At 41.5% G+C, this 13,546-nt stretch overlaps 1 protein-coding gene across 1 annotated transcript in view; it reads left to right on the top strand.

The window, feature by feature from the left end:
- TBC1D5 (TBC1 domain family member 5) overlaps positions 1 to 13,546 on the top strand; it is a 510,822-nt gene that overhangs the window by 378,781 nt on the left and 118,495 nt on the right. The window lies entirely within an intron of this gene.

Genomic DNA, 13,546 nt, shown 5'->3' with positions numbered 1-13,546 from the left:
TTTCTATACTGAGTTTTTGCCTTATTGCATTATCTGATAACCCATGAGGTTTTGCAAGCTGAGCAACATGGCTGTACCCTCTGCAGTGGAACAGCACTGAAATGCTTGAGATAGGATAAACATGGCATCCACTGCCAAATAGTGATGCTCTTTTTGATTTTGCGGAAATTGCATCTCATTTCTGCATTGGAATGCGGAAATTAGAGTGTGAAATACTTCGGAAAATCGCAGAAATTTCCGTTATATCAATAATCGTTAATTTTAAGCCAAGCAAAAGACTTGGGATGAATTAGCCAATACTAGAATGAGGATTTGTATTGCGGTAAGCGGTAGCGGAAATCCGATGAACCAATATTCGGTAATTTTAACCCATGGAAATCTGCCATACTAATAGTCGGTAATTTTAAGCCAATCAGAAGATTCGGAATAAATAAGCCAATCAGAGAGTGAAGATTTGTAGTGCGGTAGGCGGAATTTTCAGCGGAAAATGGAAACCTGCGGAAATCGGAATACTGTCGTAATACTGTTGAATACCGTTGGAATACAGCAGTAGTGGTAATCTGCATTGACAGAAGGCAGAATTTCCGCAGAATCGGAAATCGGCAATTCCTATTGCTAAACCAACATCTTTAATTTAGAAATGGGAACATTTTAATCTGATTTCCGAATCAAGAAGTTTTTAATCAGGATGATACCATTTTGGCTAATAATAAGCATTCGTCAGTCTTGGTTTCTGCAGGAGTATATGCAGGAACCATATACTATACCAGGAACCAAGTCCAACGAAGGCTTAATATTAGCCGAAAGCTTACTGTGTATTTATCTCTAAGTTAGCCAATAAATGGTATCGTCCTGTTTCAAAACGTCCTGCTATTACTGATGGCTAACGCGGTACAATCCTCTACTGCTTCTACTAATCTGAATCAAGAAATGCTATCCATATTTGAAGACATTTTGAAGGTAATGTTTATTTTTTATTTTGTTCAAGGCCCAAAAGGCTAGCAAGCATTTTTTTTCTAAAATAGTGTGGTTTTCATCTATATGATGCCCACCTTTCATTGTCTTCATGTCATCTTCAGCACCTGACGCCCAATTCTTCACCTTTCCCCATTAAATATCTACATTCAAATCACCACCATATTACCGATACAGCAATGTAGTTGAGTGCTGACATTCGATACAGGCACAGACAGTAAACAATGCAATCGAGCCATGAGTCCACCACCACCTGGTTACTTTTCCAATATTGCTAGCTTTAAAATCTGTTCCAACTGCTGTCTTTAGGATGAGGACCACATTGTAACACTAGGTTACGGAGTGGTCCATAACATGCTCCATTGCATGCACATTTAGTTAAATTGTGAGTGAATTCTGGCATGATATATAACTGATAATTTTTTAGATACTTTTATCCTTTTGGTGCCTCTGTATCCATACTACACTATATCAAGTCCACCCCTGGTGGAGGGTTGTTACCCCCTTTTTTCTTCATCTACGGAGAGCGACTTCTTAATCTTGAGTGTGGTCAGGTCTAATTTCCACACTTCCCTATACAGTGGTTAGTCTCTGAAGGTAACCCTGCTTTGTGAGTATAGCTTATTCTCTGCTTTTGCTTTATAAGATTCACAGGAATCATAATGTGGACAGTGCAATACATCTGCTATGTAAGTAGAACTAGTATTTATCTACATACAGTATATGTGTTTTTTATTTCTAGGTTAGCATTGGTGTCACTTGGTTTTTAAGCAAAGGTACTTGTGCAATCGGTGCCCAGTTGACGACTGTAATATTTTGTACTCCATGGCGTAACTAAGGAGCTTGGGGCCCCAGTGCGAGTTTTACATGGGGTCTCAAACACTGTATTGATATGGAGCCCCCAAAACTACCAAGGTCAGCTGCAGTGTCAGAGAGGTGTCATCAGAGTAAGGAAACGGTTTAAGGATTACCACTATTTAATGCACATATAGAGGTGTTCATTGCCCTCATAGCACCAATGAAGAGCTAATAAGATGAATGAAAGAGGGCTATATTGAGCCCATGTGGTCTAAGGACCGCGGTGCGGTCGCAACCTCTGCGTCCCCTATTGCTATGCCACTGTTTGCACTGCATTAAGTAGCACAAAGCTAGCAGTGGTGGTTTTTCAACTCTTATTTAGTTATACTTCCCACCTCTAAGGCTACAGGCAGCAGCTGGCAGGGACAAATAACCACAACTTTAGAGGTACTAAAAATCAATGTAAGGACGTTTATATTTATTTGCAATACATATCCGCAATGAGGAAAAGGGTACAACTTCATGAAATCTCTGTGCACTGCATGGTTTTAATATACATACAAGCTGGATAAATATAGTTTAACCTCTTGACGACCAGCTAACGCCGATTGGCGTAAACTGGTCGTCTGCAAGTTTCCATGAAAACGGCCGCTCGGTCGAGCGGCCTTTCCATGTCTGTTCACGGAGGCTGTCTCCGTGAACAGCCGGAGAGCCGCCGATCGCGGCTCGCCGGCAAAATGTAAACACGCGGGGAAGAAATCCCCGCTGTTTACATCATACGGCGCTGCTGCGCAGCAGCGCCGTAAGGCAGATCGGCGATCCCCGGCCTCTGATTGGCCGGGGATCGCCGTCATTTGATAGGCTAAAGCCTATCCTACAATGCGCAGGACGGATATCCGTCCTGCGCAGCTCAGAGGGGAAGGGAGAGGGAGAGGGACGGAGCGCCGAAAGCGCTGCGGAGGGGGGCTTTGAAGAGCCCCCCCCCGCAAATCGCAGAGAGCCGGCGGCGATCAGACCCCCCAGCAGGACATCCCCCTAGTGGGGAAAAAAGTCTGATAAGTAAGTCTGATCGCCCTGGCTAAAACCTGATCTGTGCTGCGGGCTGGAGAGCCTACGCAGCACAGATCATTCAGAAAAGCCCTGATCGGCAAGTGGTTAAAGGTATTGTTATTTGTCCCTCTCTTAACCCCAATCTACACGATACGATTCTTTGTCCGAATTAAATCCGACATGTCCGATTGGGATTTGATTCAATTCGATTTGCCATTGCAAAACAATGGCGAATTGAATCCCGATCGGACATGTCAGATTAAATCGGATCGTAATCGAATCGTAATCGAATCGCACAAAAAAATCGTATCATGTAGATGGGGCTTAACAGTTTAAAATCTTGGAAAGTAATTACCTCAATCATAATACTCATAAGTCAACAATAGGGGGAGCTATGTGATAAGAACTTCTGAAGAACATATACTGATGTGCTGTATGTGTGCTTCTGATGTACTTAGCCGTTTTCTGCAAACTTTAGAGGAAGGAATGTAAACATGTTTTACAGAGACAAAGGACGTTTCTCGGATATGACAAAGAGCAGACTATACTAGAAATAAGCAGAGAATATACTATAATCTATAATGTATATATCTGGGATGACACCCAAGCTGCTTCTGACAAATTACTAAAGCTCTGATTTAAAAATATTTTCTCTTGAGTTTTCTTGTGGCATATACTAATATTATTATTATTATTAGTGTACATTCATGTATCTACTATCCAGATCTCTGGTAATTCATGTCACTGACTGTACCTCAGCTGAACTCACAATCTAAAATTGCAAGCTAAAGTAATAGTCTTATATACTTACCATATTTTATTGACAATTTGAGCAGAATCCCGTTAAAGTGGACCTGAACTCTTGCACATAAAAGAAGGAAACTGAGAGAAATGCACCCTGTATGTATTTAGAGAGATTAGCCTGTCTAATTCCCCTTCATCTGTGACTATTCACAACTGTAATTTCATCTCTCAGCTGTCAGCTAGCTGCCTTGGCAGACAAGCTAATTTGTAAATACTGGATGTTTACCCTATATCTGCTTCCATGAAAGCAGGAAGTAGACAAGGATTTGTATTGGCTGTAACAAAGAAGTGTTTTTCTTTAAAGGGAACCTAAACTGAGAAGGATATGGATTTTTCCTTTTAAAATAACCAGTTGCCTGACTCTCCTGCTGATCCTGTGTCTCTAATGCTTTCAGCCACTACCCCTGAACAAGCATGCAGATCAGGAGCTCTGACTGGAGTCAGACTGGATTAGCTGCATGCTTGTTTCGGGTGTGTGATTTAGCCACTACTGCAGCCAAAGAGATCAGCAGGACTGCCAAGCAAATGGTATCGTTTAAATGGAAACATCCATATCCCTCTCCGTTTAGGTTCCCTTTAAAGGTTATTATGCTGTTGCTTATCTTTTAGTGCAGAAAGGAAGTTCTGAGTCATTACTATTATTATTATTTATTGGATGCATATAGTGCCAACATAGTATGCAGTGCTGTGCAATATATAGGAGTTCAGGTCCACTTTCATACTTTCCATCTAGCCATCATTGCATTTACTTTATCAGATCCAAGCTTGGAAAAACATACAACAAATAGTTTGTTCCAAACTACCTTTACTTTGATACTACATTTCTTACCTGCTTTTTATAATTTTTCACTAGTTAGCTACTCAGAAGGTGTCTTGTAGATAAGATGAGAGAACTCAGGAAAAGCATTTATTGAGTCAGGGACATAAACCATTTTCCTAATTGTTCTTCAGTTTTACTTGTACTATCACAAGATACCCCATGCAAGAGTTAAACAAAACACTTCAGTCAATCAAATTTTGATAACGTCAACTTCTGATCTTCTGTATCCTTTGTTTAAATGCATATTTGTATAGTGCTGCCATATTTTCCTCAGACTGTACAGAGAGCATTTGAGAAGTCACATCAATAACCACCCCTTGTATCTCATATACAGGTAGTCCCCGGTTAACGAACGAGATAGGGACGGTAGGTTCGTTCTTAATCTGAATCTGTTCTTAAGTCTGAACACTGCCATCTCTGTCCCCTGTCCCCTGTACCTCCTCTGTGCCCCCGGTGCCTCCAGTGTCACCCTCTGTGTCACATCTGCCCTCTGTACCTTCTTATACAAGTTAAAAAGCCATTTTTTCTTTGAATTTTTTTAAAATCGCTTTTCTCAAAAACTACAAGTCCAATTTGAAAAACAAAATTTGGGCTTGTTCCCATGGAAACACTAAAGCCATGCCGTTCGTATCGGCGGGTCGTTCGTAAGTCGGGGACTTCCTGTCACTGACATAGGGGTTACTGATCTAATCACTCATCACATTCGCCGGCCAGTTATTGGGAAAAACCAGTTGATCTACTAGTAGGTTGTTAGTTTTCAGGAAGAATCCAGAGTGCAAGGTGAGTTGAACATACAAATACTATGCAGATATTGTCCTGGCAGGGACTCTAGTGCTTGTGAGAGTGCTGATCACTTAAAGCTGAGTTTTGGGCCCATTCACACTTGGGTGCTTTGCCAGCGCTCTGCTGATCGCTAGCGTTACGCAAAGCGCTGTGTACAGTGTATCCCTATGGGATCATTGACACTGCAGTACTTGCGATTTGCGGAACTAGCAAACGTGCTGCATGAAGCATTTTTGGAGCAATTACATTGCGATTCTCATTTCACCAAATGAGAATCGGAATGCGCAATTGCTGTACAATCACAATCGCTAGACATCAAGTGCTTTGAGTCCGACAGGAGAAAGGTGGTATACAAATACTAGAGTTATTATTTGGAATCACATTTTGCAATTGCAAGTGTGAATCAGTCACTGAGCTGCTCTGCGCTGAACCACACATTAAAGTGAGGGAGGAAAAGTGGCATCTCCGACCATGCCCCACTCCCATAATGCCTGGCGGAGAGAAAGTGCGTGGCAGTCATGTGCATCTCCCTCATAATGTCTAATTGGGGTAGCGTGAATAGCAGTTCACTTCATTCCTCCTTATATAAACCTTTACTAAGGGACAGTGCGTTACAACAAAGTGAGTCTCCAAAATGATCTGACAGAGGGAGGGTGAAAGGCAGCCCAGGTCATGACATGTCCCCTTCCTCTAGGCCTAGCATTGCAAGGGGAAGTGGTAGCAAAAGGATTGCCCCCATCCTGTAAACCCTTGCAGAAGGAAGGTCAATAACAGGTCTAGCTGAGGGAAAGGGTGTGGCAGCTCAGGTCAGGGCCCAAGGCCTAGTGGAGCGAGAGTGACTGGCAGTGGAGGCCATGTCTTTCCCCATAATGTCTACCAGGGGGAGAGCGAGTGGAAGCCCAGACTATGCTCCTCACCATAAGGCTGCATGGAGGGAAGTGCGGATGGTACCCTAGGCCATGGCACCTTCTGTATCAAATTGCAGTATACTAATGGCCTGTACACACTCACAATGAATGTCGCCCAACAGGGATTGGGACTTGATACCTCCAGAGACATTGCATGGCTGTGGCTATGCAGACAGGTTAGGTCTTTAGGGGGTTGCAATGTCTAAGCATCCAGAGGGAAAGTGCGTCATAAGACCAGCCCCTATGATGCCCCTAGGGTGTGAGAGGTAAATTAAGGTCTTTAGATCTTTTTTTTTTTATTAATGCAATGAATGTGGGGGGAGGCATGCAAGTAATGAAATTAGTGGAGGCTGGAGTTCACCGTGAGAGAGCTTGTTTTTTTTTTTTGCTTTGCATGCTTAAAGGAGTACTATCGATTGAAACGACTTTTTTTTTTAATACTGTATATTAGTGTACACATTACCACTAGTGCTAGGGGCACTTTATTTATTCACCCAGGTCTCTCTCTCACTATCCCTGCTTAAAAATTCATTTCTCACACAGCTCATAGTAGTTTGGGTCACCCTGAGCTGCTTGGTTACTCTGCCACACAGCTCACAAATATATTTCACTGTGTCACTCACAGCATGCAGGAGACATGAGGAGAAATAGGCTGATCTGAGGTGGTAACAGGTAACTAAATGAGCTGTAATATTGCTGGAATATAACTAGCTATAAACAATAGTCTGTGTTTACACTCAGTCTGGCTGCTGCTTGAGGTGATTCACTCCAGGCTGCATCCACTTTACAAGCTGCTGAGAGGGGCAGACCACTGTTTACAATTAGCATTATTAGTATCTTTATCAGTCAAGAGAAGCAAAGATAATAAACACACATTGCTAGAATCTTTAACCCCTTACCACCATATCAATAAGATTCTTTCAGCAAGGTGATAATTAAACTATAAACTGAGGAGTTGATAGCAACTCCCCTGTGCAGACATGGGCTTAGCCCTCTGGGAGCCCTCAGCATATAGATACATTTGTATCAAACACTGACGGCCAAAACTGACGGAGGATTTTACAGCTGAGAGGAACAGCTGTGTGAGGAATCAAATTGCTCCTAGTACTTGTCCTAATGTGTGCTACAACATACAGCATTTAAAAATAAATGCATACATCGATAGTATTCCTTTAAGTGATTGGGGTTTTTTTTATCAGACCTACAGAACTGAAACCACAGTAGTGCAAAAGCTTGACTAAAGCACCTTGGCAACCAGCTGTTATGATTAAAACACCCATTTTAAAAATGGAGCTGTGAAATTCGTATTCCAATACCCACTGTAAAAGTAAACAACACAAATTTTGACAAATGTAAAAAGTGCTGGCATCACGGAAATAGACGAGATGGGTTCTGTGTTTAATATGCAGATTTAAACAAATGATTAAGGCTGGTTTCCTGTACATGTGGCTAACTGATCCCTTCCAGGCAGGAATTCACACAGATTATGTGGTCTGCAGGGAATAGTGCATGACTAACCAAGCACAGCCACTGTTATGAGCTGCTAGGGGATTCTTATTATCTCTCACTTGGAGTGTGCATAAATCAGCCTAGATTTATTCTGCCGATCAGTCCACTTTATAATACTGTCTTTGTGTGTGTTTGCTATAGGTAATAATATAGGTAATACTATTATGATTATAGGCATTGTCTATGTAAAGCTGGCGCAGGTGCAGATATGAATGATAACTTTGGAGATGTCTATCCATCTCACTACAATGGTTACAGATACTTCATTCAACAGCAGAGGAAAAATACTTTTAATCAGTTCTGTGTATTGTTAGTACCCCCAAAACTATATAGATACCTATAGACAGCAGATGAACTTTTCCTGATCGGGGGAGGGGGCCGATCAGCAAATTGGGTAATGAGCTGATATCTGTGAGACCAGCCTAGAATTGAAAGACTGATGCTCAAGGGAATGAAGAATTACCAGTAATTGATATGTTGTACAATGTGTGCTGCTGCTCGTCCTCTAAACACACACACCGCACGCACGCACGCACGCACGCACACACACGCACACACACACACCACACACACCACACACACACACACACACACCACACACACCACACACACACCACACACACTCCTGTGGAAAAGCGCATGCAAAACTGTCCAATGTGACACTTTTTAAAAATAGCTTGAACTTGAAGAAGCATGAACTTGATAAATTAGGTCTGCTTTGACCTATCCTCAGCCTTACATCATTTTGTTTAAATCCCAAGCTCAAGCACTTTTAACTTGCAATTAATAGAACTCTATTTTAAAGAGACTCTGAAGCGAGAATAAATCTCGCTTCAGAGCTCATAGTTAGCAGGGGCATGTGTGCCCCTGCTAAAACGCCGCTATCCCGCGGCTAAACGGGGTCCCTTCACCCCCAACCCACCCCCCCCCCCTCCCCTGCAAAATCAACGACCAACTTGGTCGTAAATTTTGCTCTTCCTGGAGAGGCGGCGAGGCGGCGATGCGCGTCTGATAGACGCGCTGAGAGGCAGGGCTGCAGCCGTTAGCCCTGCCTCTCAGCGCGTCTATCAGACGCGCATCGCCGCCTCTCCCCCGCCCCTCTCAGTGAAGGAAGACTGAGAGGGGCGGGGGAGAGGCGGAGGTACGCATCTGATAGACGCTCGGGAGGCAGGGCTGCGGCGGTTAGCCCTGCCCCAATGCGGAAGCGCTCCCCCGCTGCACGGAGGGGATTTGGGGGATCAGGGACCCCCGTTAAGCCGCGGGATAGCGGCGTTTTAGCAGGGGCACACATGCCCCTGCTATCTATGAGGTCTGAAGCGAGATTTATTCTCACTTCAGACTCTCTTTAAGTGCAATCCAAAGGAAGAGACATATGGAGGTTGACATACTGTACTTGTTTCCTTTTCAAGCAATGCACATAGTCTGGCTGTCCTGCTAATCCTGTGCATCTATTACTTTTAGTCATAGACCCTGAACAAGAATGCAGATCAGATGATTCTGACTGAAGTCTGACATGATTAGCCGCATGCTTGTTTCAGGTGTGTGATTCAGACACAACTGACCAGAAAGATAAGCAGAACTGCCAGGCAACTGGTATTATTTAATATCGTAATAATAAATATTGTAGCCTTCATATGTCTCTCACTTCGGGTTCCTTTACAAATTAACTGTGTTCACAATGTGAGAAACTGCCGTTCTTCCCAAAATATACATATGTGTGCTGTATCAATTCATACATCCTCAGAAAACTCCATTCACCACTAGTTCCCTTCTCCTCTCACAGTCATTCTTCAGCTGCTGTGAGGATAGGCTGCTTGCCAGCTGGGAGGTGTGGCTTCAGCTGTTTCTCAGGATAGGCTGTTTGCCAGAAGGGAGGCGTGGCTTAAGCTGTATATCAGGATAGGCTGTTTGCAAGAAGGGAGATGTGGCTTCAGCTAACTCTCAGTATAGGCTGTTTGCCAGCAGGGAGTTGTGGTTTCATCACCCATGTGACCAAAGGAGGAGTGTTTCAAGTTAATTGTATGAGAAGAGGTGGCTGTTAACAATTGAGCATATATGGACTGGTGAAGCAGATATTTCCTTTTTTACTTTGCTAAAAAAAAAAAAAAACTTTATGTATGATTATTTAAAAAACCTGTTCTACTAAATGCATTTAAACTGAGCCTGAACCAAGGCTTTCCGCTTGGGCATGTCATTCAAAAGCAGATCAATTTGCAGTACATTTAGTCGGAATGTGCCTTTATTTTTTATTAATTATTCTAAATGAGCTCCACATACATCAAATGTAGTGTTCAGTTCAGAAGAAGTTATAGCTATGAATGTAGTTTATATATATATATATATATATATATATATATATATATATATATATATATATATATATATATATATATTCTGTTTTTCTGTTTTAGAAATTTGCGGGGGTTTTTTTTTTTTAAATCACAAGTGAGACTATTTTACATATTTTCATTTGATAATTTTTTTACGCTGCATTACATGTTCATTCCATCAAAAGGCAAACAAATGTTCCAGCCTGATCACTTTATTTTTTTTCTTCGTCCAAAATAAAATCCTTTGAATGCTTCCACACAAATTGATTTTTCACTGATCCAATCAGATTATTTCAACTACTGGCTTATCAAGCAGTCATGTTGTAATGTATATAATGCAATGTATGTGGGCAATTTCAAGGATGTGTGTATAATATAACAAGAGAAAAAAAACACATATATCAAGGCACATCGCCTCTAGTTAGGACATTAAATAAGTTATTAAGGAAAGGGAGGTGCTGAACGGGGTGTGGCCAGTAAAATAGCAAAAAACAATTAACTCTTTGCGCACTCGCATACAAATGTTCAAACAAATGCATTCAACGATTCACTCATCCAGGCACCACTGTTATCCCTACAGCTAAGTTAAAAGCCGGGGTCTTAGTTCACAGAAGAATGCACTCTTTTGCTTAGTCACCTGCACTGCTCAGAAGTACCCAGGTAAACATAGGTGTCCTATCTCTATAGAGATAGGACACCTACCTTTACCTGGGTACTTCTGCGCAGTGCAGGTGACTAAGCCAAAGAATGCAGTCTTCTGTGAACTAAGGCCCTGGCTTTTAACTTAGCTGTAGGGATAACAGTGATGCCAGGATGAGTGAATCTTTGAATGCATTTGTTTGAACATTTGCATGCGAGTGTGCGAAGGGTTAATTGTTTTTTTTTAATAATATAACAACCGCTTCAAAATGGACTCTGATCTATAATGCAGGTATAATGTACTACTTACTTTTCTTGTCATTTGATCAGAGAGCAAGCTGGGGCTGATATAATTTTTAATATATTTTTCTATTTATAATTATAATTGGCATTAGAAGTTTTTAAGTTGCCACTTCTTCCCCTGGCTGGGCGCTTGATACAGTGTCATACGGAGTGTCGCTAGTCAAATCGAAATCCAAACAATATCAGCACACCAATGTTGCAATCAAACAGCACTTTATTGGATCCACACGCCTTCATAAAGACGGACCCCGTGTGGCTCCCGAAACAGTTGTCAGTTCGTACAGTAGAAGCCAAAGCACGATTTAGCATACTGTTTGATTGCAACATTGGTGTGCTGATATCGTTTGGATTATAATTGATTTATAAAGCACCAACATATTCCATGGCGCAGTATAGATTATAAACATGGGGTACATAATAATACAAGCAATGATGTACACAAAATATAGACATTGGTATATAATACAGAATTGTAGTAATTGCAGTGACAATTGTAAAATGATGAACAAAATATGTAGCAAATTCCAAATTAGGATGGGAGAGCCTTGCCAGCAATCCAAAGAATATATTATTTATAATGTACTATTTCTTCACTTGCCTTATTGATCAGAGAGTAAAGTGGGCCTGATTTTAATATATTTATTTTATTTATAATATATTTATAATGTACTACTGTCTTCTCTTATCTTATTGCCCAGAGAACAAGGTGGGGCTGATTTAATATATTTATCTTATGAGTATGCTCATCATTTACAGTATTTGGCAAAATGTGGAAAAGGAAAAGCTATTGCCTTTAGACTGTATAGTGCTGTATATACTGGAATAGAATGATAATTGCACATCTCTGGTATACAGGGTTGCCACCTCATCCCTTTAAATACCGGCACATATGAATTATACATGCCTTATGGCTAGTTAGATGCAGTTTAGGCACTGATTATGTGTGAGTAGCCCCAGAAACTGTATAACTTAGCCGGTATTTAAAGGGATGAGTTGGCAGCCCTGCTGGTATACACTGAGACCATACTGAAATAACTTTTCAGAAGGAGGTCATGTGCAAAAGGAAATACATATGTAGAAATCATGTGTTACATAAATTCACCAATTTGTATGTATACTATGATAATGATATAGGCCGTAGCTTACCTGAGTGTTTCCATGCCATTTATTGCATCAGTCAATGAACATGGCAGAGATCACTTGCACAGTATAATAGTTTTGCGGTTCCATCTATTTAAAGTTAATAAGGAAGAGAGCTTTTACATATTTTTTTTTCTCATAGCTGAATCCTCTTGAAATGGGAAACATGGCCGCCGGAGAAGTTGCACTTTGTATATTGGGAGTCCTCCGAGACCCAGATTTCCCTTAATAGCCACAGTTAGCATGGGCACCTATCAGGAGCCCAAACTTTCACAGGACCCAATATTTTACGTATATATCAGCACAGGTGGCGTGGATATAGGCTGCTGGCGTATTGTCCCTCCCTCCCTCATGCGCTGAGCTCCTGGCTAGCTATACTGGGTGCACCTATACCTGGCTATACTGGGGACACCTATACCTAGCTATACTGGGGGCACCTATATCGGTCTATATTGGGAGCACCTATGCCTGGCTATACTTGGGTCACCTGTGCCTGGCTATACTTAGGGCACTGATGCCTGGCTATGCTAGGAGCACCTATACCTGGCTATACTCGAGGCACCTATACTGGTGGGGAGGGTGCATCCAAAGTTGCGCAGGGGGGCCCAGTGATTTCTAGTTTTCTATTTATGCTCCTGGAATCACCCCCTATGTTAGAAACAGTTTTGGGTGTTGTAACCTGCCGCTGGCTTCACTTATTACTTTTCTTGAAGAGTTAAAAGGAACCTGAAGCGAGTAAAATTATTTAAAATAAACACATGCTGTAGCTGCAAATGAATATTACATACTAACCTCACCATCAGTTCCTCTCAGAGGCTCACCATTTTCTTCTTACAGTGATGCCTTCCAGTTCTGACAATATACAGTTAACAGTGTGCTGACCATGAAGCTGTTAGGGGGTAATGGCCATTTTTAAAATGGAGGACGGAGAATTTCATTGATCACAGTGAACAAATGGGATGCAGGAGAGGAGAAAGAGATTGAGGAGTGAGCTTCTGAGAGGAACTGATGGTGAGGTTAGTATGTAATATTCATTTGCAGCTACCTCGTGTGTTTATTTTAAATAATTTTACTCGCTTCAGGTTCCCTTTAATGTGCTTCAATGTAAATGTGCTTAAAATAATTAAATCATTTTGAGTCTCTGAGAAGCACAAGATGTACTGGTATTTTACTGATTTTGTTGATGCTCTACCATACAAGATAACCTTCTGCCCCAGCCCTTGCCTGTACCTACCAGTAGTGTTTGTAGAGGATTACAGCACTTGAATAAAGGGATCATTATGAGAGCATAGAGTTTACTGTAGAAGCAGTGGGGAGAGATTCAGAGACATTATTGATGCTTGTTTGCTATGCTATAAATATAACATCTTATACTGTTCCTACTGGAGGTGAAATGCCTGTATCCTAAAAGTGGGTAAAATAAATAATGCAAGCTTATTTTATTCCTGGGCTATTATTTTAAGCACATTTAAGTTTAATAAAAAAAA

Source organism: Hyperolius riggenbachi, chromosome 5 (assembly GCF_040937935.1).
Source record: "Hyperolius riggenbachi isolate aHypRig1 chromosome 5, aHypRig1.pri, whole genome shotgun sequence".
Lineage (NCBI taxonomy): Eukaryota > Metazoa > Chordata > Amphibia > Anura > Hyperoliidae > Hyperolius > Hyperolius riggenbachi.
This window is presented reverse-complemented; position numbering and strand designations above follow the sequence as displayed.